This window comes from Gorilla gorilla, chromosome 17 (assembly GCF_029281585.2).
Source record: "Gorilla gorilla gorilla isolate KB3781 chromosome 17, NHGRI_mGorGor1-v2.1_pri, whole genome shotgun sequence".
In the NCBI taxonomy this organism is placed as follows: domain Eukaryota; kingdom Metazoa; phylum Chordata; class Mammalia; order Primates; family Hominidae; genus Gorilla; species Gorilla gorilla.
Window position 1 is genome coordinate 62140611 of NC_073241.2, and position 26890 is coordinate 62167500.

Consider the following 26890-nt stretch of genomic DNA (forward strand, 5'->3'; position numbering starts at 1 on the left):
TTGCCATGTGCCAGGTACTGCATTAACCTACTTCCACGCACTCTCTCGCTTTAAACTCATAACTTCTATGAGGTAGGCATGATTTTTGCTCTATTTTTATAGCAGAAAAAACATGAAGTTAAGAGATGTTTATTATTATGCTTTAGATCATACAGCAAGTGTGGAAGGTGGGATTTAACTTCTTACCTATTAACATTTAGAGTTAGAACTTCATTATCCCTTTTGATTTGCAAGGAAACCTCATCACTGGGTAAAAGGACTTAGCCTCTGCCTGGGAAGTAAAAAAAAAATGTACAAGGACATTCTTGATCCTACCAATTTCTGGGAAAAATATATCCTCTGAATTTATACCACACAGCATTTAATATATGATGTTGTAATTGTTTTTTGGTTTGCCCATTAGAATGCAATCAACTTTAGGCCCTTGCCGTAGTCTCTCATCCCTAGTCCTTAACACAGTGTCTGCATCTCAGCTGAAGGCAGAGGTTAGAGCTCGTTCTGAAACACTGATCTGTGAAAGTTTTTAAAAATTTGATTATTTCAGCCTTCCATTTGTATTAACTTGTTTACCAAAACAACTTATAGCCATTTCTGAGTAAACATTTTAAAGACGATCTTGCATTGTAGTTTCAAAGGAGGATCCATGAATAAACCTGACATGGACTGTCAGGGACTGTTTCCAGTTAAAAATGGCTGTCTTGAAAGAGTCCGAAGAAGCTATTTACAATTCTAAGAGAATAATGGTAACTTTAAACACTATTTAATTTTAAAGCATTGTCAATAAAACAACTGAGAAATTGGGGAAGAAGAAAATAAAAACAAAAGAAGAGAGAGAAATTGATTCTATCTTGGAACTGTCACGTGGCGGAAATTTCAAAACAGGATATTGAAGGTTTTAGAAAATTCATCATGCTCATTACTCCCATTTTCAGGTAAAATGCAAACTAGATGCAAGCAGGCTTTTAAAACACCATTTTATGTGTCTAATAGGCCAGAACTATTGAAGCAAATCAGATCTCTCATTTTAATATGCATTTACACGTTTAAAAATTTATACTATTGACTATGTTGAATGCCGTGACTTCTGGAGAACCATTATGGCTCGCAGGATAGCTTTTTATTTGGCATTGTATCAATTTAGAGCTCAGAATGTCATGATCTTAATGCAGATAGGAAGTATGCATGTGAGAAGTGGTATGGAGAGAAAGGTAAGGTGCACATGCAGTTGGCAATTTTCAAATGTCATCATTTTAGCCCTAAAAAAAAAAGAAGAGAATGTTCTGCTCCCTGGTCTGTGCCAGGCACTTCCTCTTGCACGCCCTGCACTTCTCCTTTGCTTGCTGCAGTGCTGTAGAGTGTGGAGGACTATTTGCCCCACATGTAAATATCACATGGAGCTAATTTACATTGTAGACTGTGGGTCCAAGAGGGAGAAACACTTAATTTTATTAATAGAGTAGATTTTAAATCTCTCCACAGGAGGCCATAGAATACCCCAAAGGCTAATCTATGCTATGGAGAGATGGCAAATCAGAAAAGCCCCAGTGTGTTTTTTCCCCGCTCAGAATCTGCTCCCAGTGAAAGCTACTACTAGGCCGATTGACTTTGAGCATCCTCTGTTTGAACACTGGAATTGTTCTACACCGGATGTACAAATACCTTAAGCCCCTGAGGTTTACAATAGGAATGCTAATGCATGGCGTAAGCCCCTCTGAAACAAACAGAGCTGGGATAATAATTTTGTAACCTCATGTTGACATAACCCACCAGCTTGCTGAAGAGCCCCTTCATGTCGAGGAAACAGAGAAACTATAATGATTTTCAGATACAGTTGACAAGAGACCATTTAGTAAACTTTTATTTTTTTTTAACTAACAGTATGCAGGGATGTTGTATTCTAGGCTGCTACTAATAATCTCATCAGAATGCAAAAGCAGCGACTGTGTTATAAAACCAATGATCTGTTATATTCTGCAAGAATTTACAAAAGCCTAATGTCATTTACTACACCATGAGAACCATACTTGGATAAAAAAAAATAAAACACAACAGAATTCAAAAACTGATTACAGCTGACGAAAAAATAAACTATGTGCGAATGTAATGCTTTAAAGGTATAACATACCACAGTTAAAGACAGGAAGCAGTGATGACTTCAGAAGGGAAGGAATTGGCATGTGGGAAGGTAGGAACGTGCTGCATCACTTAGGACAGTTTGGAATCAGGGCATCCATTCAAGGCCAGGAGTCACCTGGTCAGTGCTAAATATGTGTTACTGGCTCAGGCTGCAGGAAACTTGCAAGCTCAAAAGAGTTTCCTTTTGTATTCTTCACTTTTTCAGCAGCATTTTTGACAAAAGCATATCTGTAGCAGTTTTAAATATGGAGTTTAAATGTTTTAAAAAGGAAGAACTCTTTTCAGGGACATTTGGAATAAAGTCAACTGAAAAGTCAGTGGCAGGGATGTCAGGATGTCTATGTAGCTGGGACACAGACAGCCTTATCCCCGTCTCAGCTGGTACCCTGTGATAGGTTGAAGAACAGAAGCAAATTTCACGGAGCCCATCATGCTCCATGCTCTCAAAGGTTTCATGGATTCAATTCTGGCAGTCTATGGTATCTTAATTTTAAAAATTACTTTCTTTGATGCCCAAAGCAAATTTTTCTGCATTTTGTTCAGTGATTTTAAAAAATAGCTTTCAGAAGGATATCTACCTTTTTGCCTATCTATTTATCTATCTATCTAATCAAATCTGTCTCTATCAACCTGTCTGCCTATCTATTGAGAGTGAGAAACTTTGATGTTCTTGCAATTTCTATAATCTTTGGAAGAAATTTATTTATTCTTTCCTTTTCAAACTCAGTCAGTTGGAAGCATGTTTATCTCCAGGATGGACTTGGCAGAATGTGAGAAACACAGGGTCCTTAACACTAAAAGGCATTTTTTACAGCATTGTTAATCAGCTTTCAGGAGATTCCCTGCAGCATTTGTATTCCTGGATGTCCTTGAAGGTACAATTGGTCTTGCAAACTTGCAGGGAGTCATTTGGAAGTGTTGACTTAGGCACCTGTAAGACATCTGGTAATAACGAAGATGGAGCTTTTAATGCTTTGGGATTTTATGAATGAGTTATAGTACAGTCACTGATGAATCATTAAAGTACATCTCTACAGGAGGAGATTGCCCATATTTCTTGACTGCTGGGAAGTTGCACATATTGTTAGTTGTCCAGAAAGAAAGTGAGATCTGCTAAGTCTGAATTCCCTACAGAGCAGCTAGTTTGAGAACCAAATGAAAGTAACGTTACATTTCAGGAAAGCCTTGCTCACCAGAGAGATGTATGTTTTATAAGAGAGCTAGGTCTGTTTATTAGTGAGCCTGAATCGCACAGGGTGATGGTCAAATGTGAAGAACAGGCTCTCTGCCTCTGCTCATGCCACTGCCTTTCCTGCTGAATGACTGGAGGAGTCACTGTCTGTCTGGTGATCTTCCTCAAGAACAGCCCCAGTGCACCCCTCTTCATGATGTTCCCTAATCTTCATAGGTAAAATTAATGAATTCTCTGTTATGTGCCTGCAGCATTATACATATAATTATCTTAGATCTCTTAACTGTCTTATGGTATGCCCATAAATGTACTTATTTATTGGTTTATCCTAGTAGACTATTAGCGCCTCAATAATTATTATTTTCCATTCACAACATACAGATGAGGTCCTACCACATAATAGGTATCTAATAAATGTTTAGCAAATAAATAATTACAAAAGAATTTAAATAAAAATCAAGCTTATAGGAAGAGATAAGAAAACAATATCAACAATTTCATAAGTCCGACTGACTGTGAATCACCTAAGAAGTAGGTTTACAAGATTCCTGTCCTCCATAAGGAAGAAAAAATTTAAAAATAAACATCTTTTTCTTCATTCCAAAATTCTGTTGTGTTACAGCTGAGGGACAGGTCCTTTTCTCAGTCTAATAGGTAATCAACAATTTAGACATTGGAAGAAAAAGTTTCATTTGTTCTCATTAAGATAGTATCTATACACACAAGAAAATTATTGGTCTTCTTTGAAAACTGTGGGTTTGAAAAGAGCGTTGTAAATAGATTTAGTAATTTCTTTGTTTAACACATTTGCATCTGCTATGTGCCCAGCCCTATATTAGGTATTGAGGGTTCAGGGATGAACTAAGCTGATCTGGTTCCTGCTCTCTAGGCTGTAGAAGGCAAGTGCTGTGGACTTCAAAGAAAAGATTTCTGAAGTGTCATGTTATGACAATTGTGGTAAGTGCTACGCTTGAAACAGTTAGGTACTTTGATAGCATTCAAGAAGGGATTCTGACCTGGAGAGGAGATATCTTCACTGAAGAAGTGATAATTAAACAGAAACTAGAAAGATGGTGGTGATGTGAGGACAGGGGCCTTTAGGGACAGTGTGATGAAAAGCAAGGTGATACAGGCAGACAAACAGCATATCTGCACATGAGCCTGGTCCATTTGAGGAAGGCAAGGATGGGGATAGGCAGTGAGACTCCAATACAGTGAGTGAGGGTGAGTATGACGTGAACTGAGAATAGAAATTTGGGCAGGCAGCACTTTGCGAGGCTGAGGCAGGGGGATCACTTGAGGTCAGGAGTTTGAAACCAGCCTGGCCAACATGGTGAAACCCTGTCTCTACTAAAAATACAAAAATTAGCCAGGCATGGTGGTGGGCAGCTGTAATCCCAGCTACTTGGGAGGCTGAGGGACTTGAACCCAGGAGGTGTGAACCTCCACTTGAACCCAGGAGGTGGAGGTTGCAGTGAGCCGAGATTGCGCCACTGTACTCTAGCCTGGGCAACACAGCAAGACTGCAAAAAAAAAAAAAAAAAAAAAAAGAAAGTTGGGCAGGATCATTTCTTTCAAGGGATGAAGGGCCATGCTAGGGATGTGACAATGGATAAGACCATGGGCAACATGTATCCCATACAAATGCAGCTCTAAGCAAAGTCCCCTACCTACCTTCTTCCAATCAGACAGCCACTCTACTCCTGCACATCTATCCCTTTGTATATAACAAATCCAGCTCTGCAAAAGGAATTGGAAATTGTGGGATAATTTTAAGAAAGAAAATGATATTCAAATTTGAGTTTTTGGGAGATTGCTCTAACGATCATTCTGAGAACATGGCAGAGGAGAGAAAGGGTCTGAGTAGAGAGAAAGTGAAGAAGTGAGGGATGGCTCACACTGGGGTGGTTGAGAGGGAGATGAGTAGAGGGAAATTGGTCAATTAGTGGTATATTTTGAAAGAATAATCAACAAATATGGATGTCTAGGATGATTGCTAAGGTTCTGTCATGAGCATATGAGTGACTACTGAGCCAGTTATTAAAGCAGAAACACTTGAGAAAGAATAGTTAGGGATGGAAACAGTAAGTTTGGTTTTTGAAATTGTGTTGTTTGAGATACCTGTGGAACATCCAAGTAGAGAGATCAAGAGAGAAGTGGGACATAAATGGAAAGAATGAGAATAGAAATTAGCATGGAAACAGAAATTTAGGAATGATAGACTTATAGAGAAAAATACAAGAACTATTGCTAGAAATTAGAGTATTAACACAGCTTCCTCTTTGGATCATAATAGACAGTGAGGGGGAGAAAGGAGAAATATGAGATATTCTCTAAGAAGTGATAGAAGTAGTTTTACCTTGTTTTTACATGTTACTAAAAATGTATTTGTTGATTTTTTTTGGTCATAACGCGTTTTGGCCTTTTTGTGTCTATTGTTGGCTGCATTTTAATGATATTTACAGTGTGTTTTACATTGAACTAACACTAGCAAGTACAAGACTTCTCCCATTTTTCTGGAGATCATACAATACCAAAACCATTAGAAAAGTATAAAAGTCATTCTTAAATGGTTGGACATGGATAATCAATGAAATATCCATTTGGAAAAGTAAGAGAAGTGTCAGAGCTAGATATATATGGAAATCAAGTAACTGTATGCATGCGCATCTCTATTGCTCTGTGAGTATATATATATGTATATACAGACGTATACATACACAGAATCACTAAGTCACATGTTATCACTTTATATATTGATGATGAAGTTCAGAGAGGTTATGTGATAGCACATGGGTAGCAAGTGGCTGAAGGCAGGCTTGAAATTTCTAGACTCAGAGTTCTTTCTACTTTATTCCTTCTAAGTGAAATAGCCAACATCAGCAGGTCCTCATGCACGTTAAGCACCTTTGTCTTTATCACAGGTCTCTGAGGTTAGCAGATTTACAGTGTAGTACATAAAGTGAGGTCTTCTGACTGCTAGTTGTATCCCACACTCAATGAACATTCTGAGCACATGCAGAGCTGGCCTTGGGCTTGTACTGACTCTGTGCATGGAAGTTATGGAATTGAAGAGTCAGGGAGTGCTCTTCATGAGGTGCATTCTGATAACAGTGAAAGCATAGACAGAAGGACCTGGGCCAGCATACTTACAGTGGAACACATCAAGATGATCGCCACCTTCCAAAGGCTCAGCCTTTAAATGTCACATGCCTAAGTGAAACTTCTCTCCTGGGGTTAAATTTTTAAGAACATAGGAATGAGTAGATTCACTAAGTATATGGAGCAAGATACGTAGGAGACTAGGAAGGAAAACCAGAAGAAAAGGAAACCAACACTGTTCAAGTTTAAGGAACTTTGGAAGGTGAAAGTGTAGGGCAGATGAGAGAATAATAATGATGATGTTGATAGTGATGATGACAGGAAGGAAGAGGAGGACCCAGTACATTCATACAATATATTTATGTTTTAAATCATCTGCTCACTGTTGACCTAGCATCATGCTGCTGGTAGTTAGGATGCATTTACAGTATTAGCCTTTGCTTTCTGCAGTGTACATGGCTAGCCCCATGTGACTGTGGGTGTTAGACTCACTAGGAAGAGAGCAGGGCCATGGTATCCCTCATACTCTATTCCCTGAAGGAAAGCAGGTCTGGCTGTCTTCCACTGGAAAACAGATTTCTCCCAGAATGAGTTCATTTTAGCTGTCAGCAATGGAGTATCTAAGCATCTTTCTTTGTATGCAACGTTGCCGGCAGGATGCCCACCCACCTCCACAGGGGATAAGAATCCCCAATGGGGGAGAAAAGGCTGCTTCCAAGTGAGTGAAGCAGCTGTTGTTTTACACAGAAATGTCAAAAGCACAAGCAAATTTCTCATCACCAATTGGTGGTGTCATGGCCAAGGAAATACTTCGTGATTGTTATGTGGTTTTGGGAGAAGCAACTGGTTTTATGAGGTTTACGTTATAGATATAAACTACATCTGAAAAGTAAACCCTTCATTACAATTTATTTTACTGCTAATGATAGAATTTGAATCTGAGATGTGGAAGGTGAGATTCAATTAGCCACGTATCTTTGAAACTTAAAAAATCATGTTACCTTTTATTTACTGTTTTTAGTAGTTGAATGAGTATAAATATGTCCAGTGATTCTGAATATTAAAAATTATGTGATCTTTTAATAATATATTTCTAGTATGTAAAATTTTGTCATTTCCCAAAATGAGTCTCAAATATCAAGCATTTAACGCAGTTTTCCAAATGCAAAGAAATATAAGCCATATGTCATTGTGTCCTTATACTGACCTTTAATTTATTTATATGTTTATCTGCCCACCTGTCTGTAATCTGTCCATTCACCTATGCATCCATCCATCGTCTAACAGCTATTGATTAAAGACCTCTGTAGCTGATACACTGTATTAGACATTATAGGACATTGAAAGTGACATAACTCCTATTCTGTGTCTTTTAGATGCTTCAAATTATGTTGACTATTCATTTACAGCATAAAGAAGAGTGAGCCACTTTATCACTGCAGTAATTGTATTTTAAAAATAAGGAAAATAAAACAAATGGAGTTTCCCACCGAATCCGTGTAGACACAGACACGAAGTCTTACCATAGATGTGTGGCCAATCCTTACATTGCTTTTATTACAAGCCTGGAAATGACAATAAAATACATGAACTTGAGAGTATATAAAGGCTGTAAGTTAGCCATAATTTAGATTATAAGAAAATTAGATAGTAGTTCAACATAAAGAAATGAAATCTAACATATGATGTTATGTTCTGCACTGTAAATATCTCTGGTGTATATCTTGATTACCTGATTATGATAAAAGTAACAAGATAACTTGTTATCACGTTATCTGATAACTAGTTAACATGTCAGTATAGTAAATGATCAAAAACTGTTTTAGAAATTGCACGTGGGGTTGAAATATTTTGAGTTGGTAGCTTCTTCAGTGGTCATAGCTCTCAGCACCCAGTTAAAAAAACAGAGGCCAAGTGGGACTGGCTGGAAGAGGACCCCCATCCAGGTCATCAGAGCTCTTTCAACACTGCCTCTCGCTAAGCTATTTTATGCAACATGTTTCACTGCCAAGAGCAAATAAGAAAACTGACCTTAGCCTAAGCTGGGGCATAAGAATCTTGTTTTAAAGCTCATCCTTCTGCATTTTTTCAAACTTCCTTTCTCCACCCCACTCCGCTTCTTATCCAAACCCTTTTCCCTTCCCATCACTCATTTCCTAAATAGGACCCCTTATACCTTCACGTCAATATGCACTGCGAGAGCTTCCTTATCTCCCATTTAACTGTGTTCTATCAACGTAGTTTTTTAACTTAAAGTAATAGTTCTGATAGGATTCATAGGTTATCTTGGGCTAAAACAACAGCTAAATTTGGCTCATGGGAGAGTAAATCTTGGGTTTTGTTTTAAATGGCTAATTATTTTGCTTAGTCTGCAGTAGGCCTTGAACTCTAGGCATGTGTGCCACAAATACCAATAATAGATAGAGCATGTCAGATTTTCCAGAATTCAGGGGAAATGCTTTTATTCAATTTTGTACAATGATCAAAAGCATTGACATCTTAATCACATAAACCCATGCTCTGGACACTGCATGCACACAAACACAGGAGCTCAAGCCCATCCACCTCTTCTCATTTTATTCTTTCCCCAGCTTAGCATGCCCATCTCACTATGGTTCCAGAGCCCACAAGAGTGCATGTCCTGTTTTCCCTCTGTTTCACCTACAGATCACATGGGTTCTACTGGAAGATATTTTCCCAAATGAATACTCATAAAGTTGCCACAAGATCTTCCCATTCGACAACCTCTGAGTGATTTTCTTTCTTAAAAAAAAAAGGAGGAGCTTTAATAGCTGCTTTAAGTTTACTTTCCCTGGATTCTTAATTATATTCAATACCCATATATTTCCTCCCTGAGTATTCATTTAGAAAGAAGGTTTTGTAATAGTCACATTTAATTTATCAGGGTGTAATAATTTGTGTTTCCCAATCATCTTGCCGACTTTGGTTCATTATACTATTGTTTCACATGAGTAAGTTAGCAAAGTTTGGATTGATTGACTCTAATTAACTAAAACTGGTTCCAGGCTGTTCATCTATTGTCATGGTAGCTAGCCGCAAAGCCCTAAACTGCTCAGCAATGTGATATAAGGTAATATTGATTTGAAAACTGTGGATAATATGTAACCTTGGGCTTATCACTGTTTGTGAGACAAACTTAAAAAAAGGGTGTGGGGAAGGAGAGGTATTAGGATGAATTTAAGGACACTTGGGAGTATAAATCAGAGTTTTCAGTGGGTTTCCTTTTTTTTCTGCCTGGAGAAAATAACAGATGTGTTGAACTACAAATGAATTCAAAGTTTAGCAGTAGGAAGACTAAGGATTTCATGGTTTCTGAAACTGTGAATAGGCTTGCTGACAAAAGTCTAAGATCTACTGAAAAAAAAAAAACTATGGGGAGACTTCAATTTTGGTAGAGGAAATCTCAAGTTTTCTTATTGAAAAAAAGGAGTGATTGGAATTTGATCATTTCTCTATTGCTATTTTATAGTCAATCATAATCTTTACCCGAAGGGAGAAAAAAAGGGTTTTGAGAGTATGATCACCTGGAAAAATGATTGCTTTTACAGCCTGTAAACATGAACAAACACTACTCTTCCAGATCTTGCTATTTAGTGCTGGACAAAAATCAAGTTAAAAAAACTTGAATAGGATGCTGTAAGAGAGATTCATTGATGAACTTCTAGCTTTCCTATGCCAGTGCTGCAGCTTCTGTCATGCCTGTTTTCAGGTAGTAGTTAAGATCTGATACATTTGATTGCTGTTGCACACTTTTTCAATTCCATCTTCTTTATTTACGGAGCTTCAGCTATTTTCCATGACACTCTTATCAACTGAACTGTCTTTCCTTTCACTCTTTCATTTCTCACCAACTTTAACAGAACAGCCTTTATGTCCTGGCAGATGGATGAAGCGGAAGTCTAACTCATGTACTACCGAGTCTTGCTTGAGAAGTGTACTGTCAGAGAAACAGAAAACTCCAGTTTATTCAGCTGCTTCCTTCGTTGGCACTGTGCTTAAGTCTTTTCAGAAACTGGGGACAGGCAAATTTTATGTCAGATTCTTCTCCATTGGATGGTTTTTCTTTTAATGTTTTGTGACTGTTGTGGCCATGTGAGAAAGAATCAACTTCCAAATATCACAGTGAAAGAAGCTGCATTCATCAGGGTTATCCAGAGAAACAGAACCAACAGGAAGTGTATATACGTATAAAGAGAGATTTATTTTAAGGAATTGGCTCATGTGATTATGGAGGCCAACACGTCCTAAATCTCCATGATAGGCTTGCAGGCTGGAGATCCAGGAAAGACCTGTTGTTGCAGTTCAAGTCTCAGGGCCAATTGCTGGAGAATTCCCTCTTGCTCTGGGAAGGCCAGTCTTTGGTCTTTTCAGACTTTCATCTGATTGGATGAGGCCCAGGTACAAAATGGAGATAAATCTGCTTTACTCAAAGGCCACTGATTTAAATGTAAGTCTTACCCAAAAACACTCTTACAGAAACACCAGATGACATTTGACCAAATATCTGAGCACCAGGGCCCAGCCAAGGTGAAACATAAAATTAGCCATCACAGAGCCCACGACCCAGACAGAGGCAGAGACCTCTTAGTGATGGCTGAGGAGCCAGAGAAGAGGAATATGGGAAAGAGAGTGGCACAGCTTTATGTTTGGAAAGAGAAAAAGGAAGTCATATGGCTGTTCATTATGAAGTATTTCAAATTATCACCACACAAACATGGTCCATGCAACACACACCTGTCTTTCTGGCTGAATATCTTAGCAACAAGGTGTCCTCACATCATTTTGTTCTTAGGTACAGGTAGAGATCATGGTAGTTCTGAAGCAGTGGGCCATCAGGGGCAATGTGGTGAAATGAGAGACAGTAAAGGTCTGCTCAGTTTCCTTCTGCTCTTACTCCCTCTAATGGCAGGGGGTTGACACATCTACCCCCGAGAATATCTGCCCTGCCCTTCTTTCTAGAATTCAAAACAGTAGCCCAAGAGATCTCTGCCATGTTTACAGTTTCCCTCCCTCCTTAGCACCAGTTGCAACAGATTCACTCCTTACCAAGTAGAAAACAGGTATAATATTATTTTTGCCGGTAAAATATTTATATTAACTTCAATAATCAAACAACAAACATTCTTTAAGTCCCTAGTAGGTACACAGCACTGAAGAGAATGCAAAAGAAAAAACATATTTCCTGTCTGTAAGAAGTTTATAATTTTTCTGGGAAGGAAGTCTAATACGTGGCAAATTAATAGAATTAACAGAATTCATCAAGTTATTAGTGGGGGCAATTTCCAATAGAAACTCTATGGGAGTTTATAGATAGTGAACATAAATATGAGATGGAACAGCTCACCTCTCTTTGTTGCTAAACTTGAATATGTGTTGCAAAAATTGAGTGATAGTGTTTAAAATGGGTCAAGAATTTGCTTATTCTTACTCAAACCTCTCCAGTTTCTTCCAATGATTATATGTCTTCTTGCTGTCTTTTTTTTCAATTTACTTAATTAGTAGTCAAATTTATCAAAACTGTACAGAAACACCTAAGAATGGATTTTTGATAGAGAAGATTTGGAACTTTTGCCTGTAAAATAGAATACGTCTCTATACTTGTAAACATTTAGTTTACCTTCTGAGGAAGAATCCCAGTTTTTCTGGAGATTGCAACTATTATTAGCAGATGAATCTCTAATATCAGTTCTATCAACATTCTCCTTTAGCTTTTACTTAAAGAAGAAAGATAGACAGTATCTAGAAATTATCCTGGATGAACTCTGCCTTTCTAATAATTTCTGGAAACCTGAGAGTATTCTGGGTTCCCTGAGATGACAAATTTATTGCAACCCTCTATTTGCCTAATCCCCACACAAGACAGGATGACCCTTGTGGCAGAAAACAGTTTCAGGGAGATTGACTCTGAACTGAAGGGTAAAGATGTTTACTGAGAGACCTGAGTCCTTACAGTGGGACAATTAATAGGGCAGGTACTAAGGTCATTGCTGTAATACTCTAAGGTTGAACCTGGGAAAAAAGCACCAAATGTCACATTTGTGGGGCAAACAAAACAAAGTCAGTACTGGATAGTGAGCAGTATGCAAAGGGCTGATAGAAGATGAGATTAGGTCTGAGGGAAGCCCAAGGAGGGGAGCTATGAACTCAGACTTGGAGAGTGGACTGGACACTGGTAGAGTAGTCTTCCCTTATCCAAGGGGGATACTTGCAAAGACACCCAGCAGATGCCTGAAAGTGCAGATAGTACAGAACCCTGTATATACTATGTTTTTTTCCTATACATACATACCTATGATAAAGTTTAATTTATAAATTAGACACAGAAGGGATTAACATCAATAATATAATGATTACCATCTACCATCATAAAAGTTATACGATTGTGGTCTCCTCGCTCTCAAAATATTTTATTGTTCTGTACTCACTTTTCTTCTTTGATCTGTAGGTCTGTTACTAAGACAGCTGCTAAGTGACTCATAGGTGGGTAGCATAGAAAGCATGGATATGCTGGACAAAGGGATGATTCATGTCCTGTGTGGGATGGTGTGAGAGATTTCATCACGCTGCTCAGAATGGTGCACGATTTAAAATGAATTATTTTTAAATTTAAATATGATTTAAATACGAATTGTTTGTTTCTGGACTTTTTCATTCAACATTTTTGGACTGCAGTTGACTGCGGGTTACTGTGACAGACGAAGGTGAAACTATGGATAAGGAGCACTACTGCACATCCTTTTTCCCATGGTTTGCAGTTTATATTCTGAATGTGTTTAATCTGACTGTAGTAGGAAGGTGGGATGCAGAGCTGGACTCCAAGCCAGCTGCATGCTCTATCCCTTTTACTGATGGATATATGACAAGAAAATGTCTTCTAATTTTGTTTCTTTATCTGAAAGGCAAGAGAAGGCATCTGAGATGACACAGAATTCCCACTAAAATCATAAAATACTGGAGAGGCAGTGATCTGTGTCTCGCTAATCAAAGTGTGGCCCATGGAGCAGCAGAATTTGAATCACCTGAGAACTTGGCAATGAAAAATCTGAGGCTTCAGCCCAGACCTATTGCATTAGGATGTACAATTGCACAAGCTTCGGGTGATTCTTGTGCACATTAAAATCAGAGAGGCAGGCAGATCACGAGGACAGGAGATCGAGACCATCCTGGCTAACGTGGCGAAACCCCATCTCAAAAGTACAAAAGGAAAAAGAAAAAGAAAAAGAAAAAAAAATTAGCTGAGCGTGGTGGCGGGCGCCTTGTAGTCCCAGCTACTCGGAGGCTGAGGCAGGAGAATGGCGTGAACCCGGGAGGCGGAGCTTGCAGTGAGCTGAGATCTCGCCACTGCACTCCAGCCTGGGTGACAGAGCGAGACTCAGCCTCAAAAAAAAAAAAAAAAAAAAAAAAAAAAATCAGAGAGTGTGATTCGAAGGGAGACGGAAGTTCTCCCTTCTATAATACCACTCACAGATAGTCATCCAGTATCTGCTACAAACCCACCGGTGATAAGGAGCTCATGATTTTTTAAAATCACAGTGTTTGCTAATAAATTCTCCTTTAACTTTGAGAACCTAGCGCAATAAATGACAAATTATAGTTGCTCAATAAATATTTATTGAATGGATGAATAAATGGATGAACAAATGTTTCATTGCCAACTGAAAGTGTTTGTCCATATGTTACTGGATCTAGCTGGATAATAAATCTACCTCCCTTATCCAGCCCTTAAATGGAATAAAAAAGACCGTGTGTTTCATATAGGCCTCTGTTTACCAGGCTATGTCTTGTCTCTTCAACTACTTCTCATATATCAAGATGTGTAAGTTTCTCACTGTCCTTGGTACCTTCTGGTCATGTGTTGGATTTTAAGTGCCTCTCATAGAATATGTGACCTAGGATTAAGCCTGTCCGCAGATGTGCTCTCAGCAGCACACAGCACACACAAGGAACATAAGCTGATGACATTGCTTCTGCTCTGGGCTTTTCTAATTTAGTAAATTGGCTGTCACATCACTAAAAATAGGAAGTTTGAACTTAGGCTCCCTTTTTTTTTCTGTCTGAGGTTATTTTGCTTACCACAAATGAAGGCCGCAGAAGCTAAATATATGTCTACTTGAATGATGACTTTATAGCAATAAAATGAGCCCACAGGGGCTAATGACTCTGTAATCAGCTTTTTTCAACCACTTTTTATATTGGGCATAATTTTCTCTCTCTCTGAGAAATTCTACATCATTTATCACCAGACTAACATGAGCAAAAGAAAAAAGGCATGAGCTGAGAGATTAGAGGCCACGGCCTGTCTGCTATGAGATCATAATAGTAAATTTGCCCAGAGGGGACTATTCGATTTTGGATACTAGTACAGTAGATGCTCATGTTCTGTTCTTTTTTAGTTCAAAATTCTCATTTTGGCATTGACTTAAGAAGTTAGGTTTTAAGAACTTGTTTTGTTCATAATTTCAAAATGACCAGTCAATAGTACACCAATGCAGGTCCTTTTTACAAATTCTTTTCATTGGTCAATGCCACCTCCTTGTTGCCTTCAAAGGAAGGTTATCAAATCCCTCCCGTTGACCCGCTCAAAAATCAGTCTTTGGTAAACTTGAGAGTAGATACTTTTTTGGGGGTCATACTATTAACATTTTCATGTGCTTGTGCTCCAGAAAACACCATATGAGAAACATCTTTTTTCCTACCTATCATACCAAATTATTTAGGTTCTCCTTCTATGGCTTGAAGCTGAGCCTGCTCCTTTCGCAACTATTCCTTTTCCAGAGCTCATTGCTTTGGGACCTGGCTCACAGCTGATTGCACTGAATATTCTCTGCTTATTCCTCCAGATCTACGCTCTACATTCTATTGCCCGCTCCCTGCCTTGGGAGCTGACCTGTACAGATTACATCAATGGACCCTCATGCTTCTTCCTTCCTCATCCTTTAGGTATAGGAGTGGCAATAGCTCTACTCCTATCGGCCCAGGATTTCTGCACTATCCCTTATGGCTCCTCTACAGCCTACTCATGACTTTGCATTCAGTGCTTTGTAAATAAACCTTCCTTGAATTATTCTAATTTGATAATTAGGTCCAATTTGTCCCCTTATCCTGGATGATTACAGCATTCATTCATTTGTTCTCTTATGTTTTTGGTTTTTTAGTTATTTACTTTAAAAAATATTTTATCTTCAATTTTATTTTTTTGCCTTCAAAAATTTATTGGCAAACATTGTTTATATTCAAGGTATACAATGTGATGATTTAAAATATGTATGAATCGTGTGATGATTATTACAATCAAATTAACACATCAATCATCACCTATGCTATACGTTAGATTCCCAGAACTTGCTCATCTTATAACTGACAGTTTGTACCCTTTGACCAACATCTCCCCATTTCTCCCATCCCTCAGCCCCTGGCAACCATCATTCTACTCTCTGTTTCTATGAATTCAACTTTTTTAGATTCGACACATAAGTGAGGTCACACAGTATTTATCTTCCTGTGTCTGGCTTATTTCACTTAGCATTATGTCCTTTGGGTTTATCCATATTGTTGCAAATGGCAGGATTATCTTCTTTCTTCTGGCTGAATAACATTCCATTATGTATCTACATCCATATCTCACATTGTCTTTATCCATTTATCCATTGATGTATACTTCAGTTGATTTCATATCTTGGCTATTGTGAATAATGCTGCAATGAACATAGGCATGCAGATATCTCTTTGAGATATAATTTCATTGTGTTTGGATATGTCTCCAGAAGTAGGATTGCTGGCATATGGTAGTTCTGTTTTCAATTTTTTGAGAAACCTCTATACGTTTTTCCATGATGGCTGTTGCAATTTACATTATCACCAATAGTGTACAAAGGTTCCCTTTTCTCTACATCATCACTAATACTTGTTATCTCTTGTCTTTTTAGTAATAGCCATCCTAACAGGTGTGAGGTGATAACACATTGTGGTTTTAATTTGCACTTCTCTTGTGATTAGTGATGTTGAGCACCTTTTCATACACCTGTTGGTTATTCATATGTCTTTGGAAAAAAATGTCTTATCAGGTCCTTTGACTTTTTTAATTGGATTATTTGGCATTTTGCTATTGGACTGTGTGAGCATTTACTTAATTACCTACTCATTTATGTTGTAAATATTTATGCATTACCTACTATTTATCAATCATCCTGCTAAATTTCACAAGAACTCATTTTCTATGAAAAAGTCAATATACTTTAAATAAATCTAACCCATGAAGTCCTCATCTAAGTTGCTCCAGGTCATATTGGGACAAAGAACTGCAGTTGGGAGACAGGTAATATCAGTACTATCAGTCATCTCAAGGTATGTCTGATACTATTGCGACACTGATAAGAGCTTCTTTTCATATCAAGTTCTTCTTTTTTTTTATTCACTTAGGCCAAAGTACAAGTAACAAATCTTATCGTCTTGAATCAAAAGATTTATAGAAACAGAAGAGAAGAGTTCTGTTGGTGTCAATAACTGTAGTTGTCCATTCGTCTCTAGCCACACATTTTTTCATAATTCCTAGATCTCCTCTTTGGCCACTAACTTGGCTTCTTACGCACTTGTAAAGCACCTTCCAACAAAAAGTTTTCATGGTACTCATAGATTTTTGTTTTCTTGTTTGTTTTTGCTGTAGTCACCAGCAAAGTACTAAGATGTTTTCACTCCTTAGATCTTCCCTTGTGTCTATTTAAGAAGAGGAATCCTCACTTATTTGGGTAAGAGCAGAGTAAGGTTTACTCTCAGGGATAAAAGGATAGAGTTCTTTCATTTGGGGTTTCCTTTGGTTTTGGTTGTAACACAACATCATTGCTTTATGGCAGTAATGGTGAAGAAGCATTTAGTTTGTATTAAAGCAATCTTTGGCTGCATTAATAAAAGTTAAGTGGCAAAATTAAGGGATGTGAAGGTTCTGCTGTTCAACGCAGTGATAAGAAAATTACTAGGGTTGTCTTCTCATAATATCATTTTAATGAGGAAATAAAACATTTGTCACATCTCAAAATGAGGAGCATAATGCTAGTCAAGGTTCTGAAGGGCGTATCACATGAGAAACCTGTGTAACAAAAAGAAGATGTAAAATGGTGGTTTTAAAATATGAAGAATTGAATTTATTTTGTATAGCTCCATAATGAGAATTTTCTCTCTCTCTCTTTCTCTCTCTGTGTATGTGTATTTTTTCCTCCACAGTAGAGGAATTACTTCCCAATTCATTTTATAAGGCCAGAATTAATCTGATACCACATTCTGGATGACATTTCAAGAAAAGAAAACTATAGACCAACATTCTTCATGAGCATAGACACGTTTTAGACAGTCAAATCCAGCTCTCTCTCTCTCTGGGTATATATATATATATGTCTCATATATATATACATGAGATAATATATCATGACCAGATCGCATTGATCCCAGAAATGCAAAGTTGGTTTAACATTTGAAAATCCAAAAAAGAAAATCCTTATGATCTTCTCACTGGATTCAGAAAAAGCATTTGATAAAGTCCAACATCTATTCCTGACAAAGGAAAAAAAACTCCAATCAAACCAGGATTAGAAAGGAGCTTACTCATTCTGATAAAAGCATCTATGGAGAAGCTGTAGCTAACATCATACTTACGGTGAAAGATTAAATGCTTTCCTCCTAAAACTAGGAAGAAGATAAGGATATTCACTGTTACCACTATGTTCAACATTACATGAAAGACTCAAGCCTGTGTAATAAATCAAAGAAAGGAGAGTCATCCAAGTTGGAAAGAAAGAAGTAAAACTCTTAATTTGCATTTCTACATGATTATGTAAATAATTATATGCAACTTATACAAAATCTAAATATTAAGTGAATTTTTCAGGGTATAAATACAAAAGTATTTATATATACTAATAATGTGCTATTGCAAATTAAAAATTTTAAATATCACATATGTTATAGTATAAAAAGCATAAAATACTTAAGGATAAATTTGACAAAATGTGTGAAAGATCTGTGCACCAAAAACTATAAAACGTTCCTGGGAAAAATTTAAGAAAATCTAACCAAATGGAAAGATGTATTGTTTTTGCAGGTCAAAAGACTTAATATTGTTTAGATATTAATCTTCCCGCAATTGATGTATAGATTCAATGCGTTCCAAATCAAAATCCTAGCAGGGATTTTTTCTCTGATAGAAATTGACAAGCTGATTTCAATATTTATATGGAAATGCAAAATTATCAGAATAGCCAGAATAACTCTGAAAAAGATCAAAGGTGATAGGCTAACACTTTCTGATTTGAAGACTTGTAAAAGTACTACTAAGACAATATGCTATTAGCATCACATAGACAATAAAACAATGGAACAGATGACAGAGTCTATAGACAACTGAATTTTAACAAATGTGTTAAGGCAATTCGAAGAAGAAAATATATTCTTAACAATAAGTAGTGCCAAAAATTTGAATATTCATATATTAAAATAACTTTGATCCATACCTATCACCATATATAAAAATAACTCAAATGATATAACTGAATGTAAAAACTTAAAATTGTAAAACTTCTAGAAGAAAATAAAAACATTTTTGTGACTTGGATTAGGTGAAGACTTCTTAGATATGACCAAAGACTCCCAAGATATGATTTAAAAAGTCTTCTTCGATATGACAGATTGGTTCTATAAAAGAACAAATTGAGGGCCGGGCGTGGTGGCTTATGCCTGTAATCCCAGCACTTTGGGAGGGCGAGGCGGGCAGATCACAAGGTCAGGAGATCGAGACCATCCTGGCTAACACGGTGAAACCCCGTCTCTACTAAAAATACAAAAAATTAGCCGGGCGTGGTGGCAGGCGCCTGTAGTCCCAGCTGCTGGGGAGGCTGAGGCAGGAGAATGGCGTGAACCCAGGAGGCGGAGCTTGCAGCGAGCCGAGATCGCGCCTCTGCACTCCAGCCTGGGCGACAGAGCGAGACTCCCGTCTCAAAAAAAAAAAAAAAAAAAAAAAAAGCCCAAAGATCTGGGCAGACAATTCACCAAAGAAGACATATGGATGTTATATAAACATACAAAAAGATGTTCAACAACATTATTCATTAAAGAACTGCGGGTTAAAAGTAACACAAAGTACAATTACACATCCATTTGAATGTTTAAAATTTCAAAGCCTGATCATACTTCATGTAGACAAGGATGTAAAGAGACTCGAACTCTCATACACTTCTGGGGGACATGTAAAATGGTACAGCCAATAGGAAAACAGTTTGGTGGTTTTGTAAAAAGCTAAACACGTACCTACGATATGATACAGACATTCCACTTTTAGGTATTTACCCAAAATAAATGAAAACGTTCCAATAATTGTACAAAAATGTTCATGGTAGTCTTATTTATAATAGCTCCAAATAGAAATGACCCAAGTGTTCATGAGCAGATGGATAAATGTGTGCATTTTGGTATATCCATAAAATGGAATTGAAAATAATTATGTTGACAAAAGAGCTAGACAAGAATGAGTAAATACTATATGATCTCATTTATATAACATAGGAAATTCCAACTAATCTATAGTGACAGAAAACAGGTGAGTGATTTTATGGGGCAGAGTAGGGAGTAGAGGATGGAGAAGGTTGGATGAGTTTATAAAGGAACTGAGGGACATGTTGGTGTGATGGATATACTCATTGTGTTGATTGTGATGATAGTTTCACAAGTGTATATAGATGTCAAAACATCCAATTGTGCACTTTAGATATATGCTGCTTATTTTATGTTAATTATGTCATTAAAACTCTTGAGAGAGAGAGACAGAGGAGAGACAGAGAGAGAGAGACAGAGAGAGAGAGAATGCCCCAGAAATTTATATGATTTAGTGAGGCTGATAGTTTTGAGTGGCTTCCATACCTTTCCTCCCTCTCTCCCTTCCTCCCTTCTTTCTTTTCTTGCTTCTATTATGTGACTAAAAATTATATTGTATTAATATCTTAAGAATTAACAAAGAATATACTTTAAAAAATAATTCTAGAAGTCCCTTGGAATGGAAGGTGATACCTTAGAAGGAGGAAAGAAAACAAAAGGAATAGATCAGCTGTGTTAGATTAAAAATGAACAGAGAATAGGTGAGAAAAGCGATGACAGGGAAACATGGCAACATTGCAGATGGATTTTTCTGCCCGGAGATGCCAAATATTCAGTGTTCACTGTTTGTGTTTGTGTTGCTGTGTGTCATAAAACTTCTCTCTGGAAAAACGATTTGGGTCAGTCTCAGAGCAGAGATAAAGGAGCAGCTGCTCAACGCCAGGCAGAGAAGAATTTGTTACAGGCAAGTATTTCTGAGAAGGTACTGCATCTAGAGGCCTCCCAGCAATGTTGGGAACACATTGGATTTTCCACCGGAAATGAAATTGACTCTCAGTTGATATCTGGAATGGCACTTTTTTCTCTATTTCTTGATCAACATGTGCCAGTAAGTATGTTCAGGATTAGGAATTCAGAGGTGAATAAGATATGGCTTTGTTCTGTCACAGCACTCAGATTAAATTTTTTAAAAACAATAATATGGTGTGAAAAGTAGGATGATAGTGGTAGTACTTGAGGGTAGTGGATGTACTTGCTCCAGAATTTCTGTGTAGCATGCTCTAGTGATTGGCATGTGGCAGCAATGGATGTGGCTATATATATATATATATATATATATATATATATATATATAAAATTTTCTATAAGAACTACATAAAATGATAATAAAACAAAATAATAGGATAAAATGTTTGGTGTCCACATCAGAAAATGCCTGCTCGTGAGCACTAATAGAAATTATTGAGGATGCTGAATTCTCCATGCAGAAACTGACCTTAGAGGATGAATGGATGTTTAGGTGGCAGACAGCTTGGGGTAGGGTTTTCTGTACTGAGTCCACGTCCACAGCAAAACACAAGTGTACCAGTGAAAGATTTCCTGTTTGTGGAGTGGCAAGTCCCTGCTTGGAAGATCACAGATGTCATGATAAGAACGAGGTGATCATTTGGCTTTTCTCCCTAGTGCTTATGGAACACAAAAAAATATATGGACTTTGGACAATGATTCAAGTTTCATCTCTGCCCCCATGTATATGAATTAGTTGGTAATTCAAATTCAATCCCCTCATCCAATTATACCTTTGCCCCATCAATATGAATTCATTAGTAATTCAACCTAAGTCTCAGTTTTTTCATCTCTAATATGAGGAAAACAGAGTTTTGTTGGAAAAAATTATAGGATTAGACACTACACACACACACACATATATGTAAATAAATACATAGTGCCTGGTACCTAGTAGGCATGTGATAATTTTTACTTAGTTTTATTGTTGTTGTTCTCACCAGGGCTCAAATTATTACCTGAGGTGAGAGTTCAACATTTAGTGCAGGGCCAGGGAAGTTCCCAGGAAGAACTGTTATTCAATTTTTAAAAAATGAAAAACAATGGTCACATTCTCACTGAATGTGCAGCTCTTCCCCAGGCACTTGACAAGGTGCACCAAAGATTCAACACATATCTAAGGAGTCCTTGAGTTATAAATGACCAAACTAACTTACTTAAAGGAACTAGACAAGAATATCATATAATCAATTACAGGAGTGTGCGGTATAGGCAAGAGATGTCACAGGCCCCTGATGCTATTAGCCCCCTGTTCTTAGTATATGTGCAAAATGATGTAAGCAGTTGAATGCCATGTGCAAAGTACTAAGTGGTCCCCTAGTGGCCAGAAAGAGTTAATACTACATATATCCTGAGAGAAGCACGTAAAAACATTTCCTACCCACACATTATTTACCTCCAAGGCTATTCTCATTTGAGCTGATAAGAGTTTCCCATTCTAAATCAATTTATACTTCAATGATAGGCAACTTAAACTATTTCCCCAAATATTATTAATCACACGGACCCACTCTGTTCCCCAATGTACTCTTGAACTTACCTTTCTCACGGTTTACTGATTTCTAGAGATTATGCATTTATTTGCCAGGCTTTCTATATTAAGATATGAACCTTTGAAAGGAAGTAATTGGGTTAGTGCTATCCGGGGGAATCATGAGTTCCAGGTTTTCCAGGCTAGGACAGTCCTGTTTTATGCTGATTTTCCTTGTGTAATTATTAGTATCATCCCCTTTTATAATCACAATTGTTCCAGTCTTGAGAATTAATTATATGGTCACCTTCCTGCTCCTTTTTTTCCCCTGATGAAAACTCTAAAAATACCAGTGTAACTCAGCTGGACATGAGGTAAATCTGCATGCGATCCCTGTCACTCCTGCAATCACCAGGGCTCACTTGGCTGATCTGTCTCGATAGGCCATTTTCTTTTGCATATTCCCCAAGTTTTCTTCCTGAAGTTGCCATCTAAATCAGAGAAGAGGATTGTAGGTGATGTATGTGCTACTCGGCTCTCTTGTTTGAGTTTTCTCACAGGCTCTCATAGCTCTAAAAGTCACCACTAAGCCAGTTCTAATGCCATGCCATGTTGGTTGGGCAGAATCTGCAGATCTTGGGTGAAATAATTTATCCAGCAAACACCCAGTCTATATCTACATGACTATGTAAACTGTGCTGCTACAATTAATGTGTTAATGGGTGAAAGAAGATGATCTAGATACAAAAATTGAAACAGAACAAAAGGAAATTGTGAACACTTTCTAGACACAGCACAAGCATATCCACAATGGCCCAAATGTCACCTCTTATCATAGTCAGAACAATATGGACACCTGTAAAACCCAGCCAAGTGAGACTTTCAAACTCAAATTTATGCTTGATGTGTCAGAACGAAATTGGTACATTTATAGGCTAGTTGTACGAATGCAACACAGTAGAATTGTTTTGGAATACAGCAATGGACTTGTGAATGCCTTGTTAAAATGAAGTATACTTTTCTGGCTCAGAACAGATTTCTTAAGAAGTATGTCAATGTCCTTATATGACTTGTTTCAGCAATGAAGATAATATTTTAATGGGTAGTTCAATTTAAAATGCCAAAATTAAATTATTACAAATAAAGAGGCATGTACAATTACATTCATATTCAGAAACTGCTTTGTGATTTTGATGAAGAATTAGAAACAAAATATTACCCTAAATGCCTTAAACGATACATTTTTTCTTCTTTTCTCATTATCACTGACCTGTTTTCAACCTTCTTCCAAGCTTTTACTCACATCTTAACCATATGTATTTTACATGTGAATGAGATTATGAATTTATGACTCTAGGAGATAAATGCATACATATAGACTATAAATGGTATTTCATTCTTTATACCTCATAATCTTATGCTTAGGAAGAGAAAAACCTTAAAATAAAAATCTGCCCAATAGGTATTATCACATATAATAAAATACATTAAAAGTTATAACTGGAATAACAAGATTTGGGAAATTTCAGCAGCTGCTTAGTGCTGAATACCAATAGGATCTTTCTGGATTCATCACATAACAATGAATACAAACAAACAAATGACCGTATTTAGTAAATCAATAAAGACAGTCTTCTGCAAAGGCCTGGATGGGATCTATGGTTAATTATATAATCACAGATGGGTGACATTCGAAGATTTTCCATGTGACTGTAGCAGTTATTTCTGCTAAAGGATTTCAAGGAGAAATTTGGAGTTGATTATATTATTATTATCAGTCAAATTTTGACACAAGATGTATATTCATTCTTTCTTGCAATGAATGTTCAAGCTCTTCCATTTCTGCCAGAGACAGAGTATGGCCAATATTGAGTATAGAAAGCTGAACATAAAAATTATAGTTAAATGTTAAATAAAATAAAATGTTCTACATTTCTCTATATACTTATGCCCAGGATTACTAACATAGAGTGACCAAACTATTGCAAGAATTGTTTCTTATGTTGGCTATTAGAAAGCTCAGAGCCTAACTTGCAGTCATTACTTGCAAATATAGAAGGCTTCATGGATGTATTTTGTACCAACTTCCCTCTTTGGCTTATTTGATTCCTTACTATATTTTCCTTCTGCCTAATTTTTAACCTGTTTTAAATAATGTTTTCTTACTGTTTTAGTTTGGATGTGTGGCCCTTAAACCTTATGTTGAAATTTGTTCCTAATGTTGGAGGTGGGGCCTAATGGGAAGTGTTTGGGTCATGAGGTTGGATTCCTCATGAATAGATTAAAGCCCTCTCTGTGGCATGTGTGAGTTCTTACACTGTTAGTTCCCATGAAAGCTGGTTAAAAAGAGCCTGGTGCTTTCCTGCTTTTCTCTTGCTCCCTCTGTTGCCATGTGATCTCTGCACATGCAAGCTCCCCTTCACCTTCCACCATGAGTGGAAGCCTGAGGCTTTTACCAGAAGCTAAGCAGATGCCAGCACGATGCTTCTTCTACAGCCTGCAGAGCCATGAGTCAAATAAACCTCTTTTATTTATCAATGACCCAGCCTCAGGTATTCCTTTATAGCAGCACAAAACAGACTAAGACACTATACAGTATTAATTTTTGTAGGTCATATGTAGAGACATAATCTTATCTAAAAATCCCTCCAAAATTATGTATGTTCTATAAATGCTGTGTCATAGCACCTACATTACTTATCTCATTTAATTTCCTCAAAAAGGACATGAAACACCAAAAATAATCTAATACTGTAACACAGAACAATGATTTTTGTAGAGTAATTCCTCCCTCCTCATTTTACATGTTGTTATCTTTCTGCCAAAACACCAAAATGTTTTATATAATGCACACTACCAATGTAGTGTAAAGCAGGGTAAGAAAAGAGACACTTCTCTAAATTTTTGTCTGACACAGATTTGTGCAGAAGTAAATCAGTCACAGAGATCATTTCAGCTGTAAAAATACAGTTAAAGGAGAGCTCGTCTGTTGTAGGCAGTAGCAGCCGGAAAGAACCCACAGCAATTAGTTTAAAAGCCCAAATTTAAGGAAATACCCATTTCAGTTTTGCTGTGGATCGCTATTGAATAATGGTGGAATACAGACGACAGTGAGTGACTAAGAATATAGAAGCCCAAGAAGAGGCTCCAAGCAGGACCAGGCTGAGATATTGTTCAATGCTCTTGTGGTGTGGGAGAATTGCAGCTCTGAAGTCACCCTTGCCATCTATCTTTTGTTTCTCAATGCCAGTCAGTCATTCTTAAACAACTCTTTCTATTGTAATGATTAAATTATGATCCCCAGCAGGCATTTGATGTCAGAGCTCTTCCGTTCAAAGTAGGGAGGCAACTTCTTTCTATAATTATGTTTTCTACCAGTGATATTTAAAGTTTGCTCTTCAGCTTTCTGAATTTTGTTGTGATAGCCCTGAGGGCGTAAAATAATTCGTCTCTGATGCTTCCCGACTGACTTCTTTCTCCTTTCCTTTCTCATATATCCTGACCTTTCATTGGAATGGGCCTGATTATACCTCACAAGTTTCATCCTTACAAACAGAAGTTTTCAGTGTGACTGGTCTCTTAGGTCAGGTATTGGCGCTATTAGAAACCTGATGCCTGTAGTTGAGGTTTTTGTTATGTGGTTTGTGACATGTTGTACAGAACAATCTGTTACATATTTGCTCCATGGATAGTACACAGAATCTTCCTATATGGTTCCACCGGATTAGGAGCAAAATCAGAAAGAATACTACTAATCTCAAAGTCTTACAGGGATTAAGAGGTGGGGGTAAGATCAATATTGCCTTGAATTTTAATATCTTATTGCATACTCAAGAACAAATTTATTAAATATTATAGAGGAGAAATCCTTCAGACCCATTTCTTTAAATTTAATCCTTAATGTATAGGGCAACTCTCTATTTGATAGGCTTTAAGAAGGCAACCCACATTGTTTCAATGTAATCTATCTATGTTTACCAGCATTCAGGAAATGCCCAGCCTGAAAGACGGCTGACAGGTGGGCCATGGCATCACTATCACACCTGCAGGTTCCTGCCCAGACCTCCTCTGCTCAGTTTTATTCTGTCAAGAGGGATGCTACTGAAGTGACTTCAGTAAATTGAAAGACAGATGTGGAGTCAGGCTACTGATCTACTGTCTAATTTCCTTAGTACCTGATTGGAAGTCCTAAAATAACCAATCTATTGATGTGTCTATTTTTTTTTTCATCATAGAAAATATTGAAATGTCACTTTATGACAATTCTGGGTTTTATGTCTTTTTAATGACAAAGTCATCTAGTATGTATTTTCCTCGGAAGTACTCTAGATATACAGATTTCCATTTCGGCATGCAGAGTTAAAAATTTTTTTAAATGTTTATAAAAAGAAATCATCCAAGAACTAAAGAAAATTTGATAAAATATAGTGCATCTTCTATCAAGAGCCATCTTATGAGAGAGCTACCACTATAATGATAGAGATTTGCAAGTCATTAATGGAAACAGATTTTTTGTCTAGATGATTTTCAGAAGGCAGCAAGGTTTA

General features: G+C 37.2%; 1 long non-coding RNA gene across 1 annotated transcript in view; it reads left to right on the plus strand.

Moving 5' to 3' along the window:
- Positions 1 to 4226: 4226 nt before the first annotated feature.
- The window catches only part of LOC109023938 (uncharacterized), a 47132-nt gene continuing 24468 nt past the window's right edge, over positions 4227 to 26890 (plus strand). Inside the window, exon 1 of the long non-coding RNA XR_002003413.3 lies at positions 4227 to 4285. This is a non-coding gene — a long non-coding RNA (uncharacterized lncRNA). The remainder of the gene's footprint in view (positions 4286 to 26890) is intronic.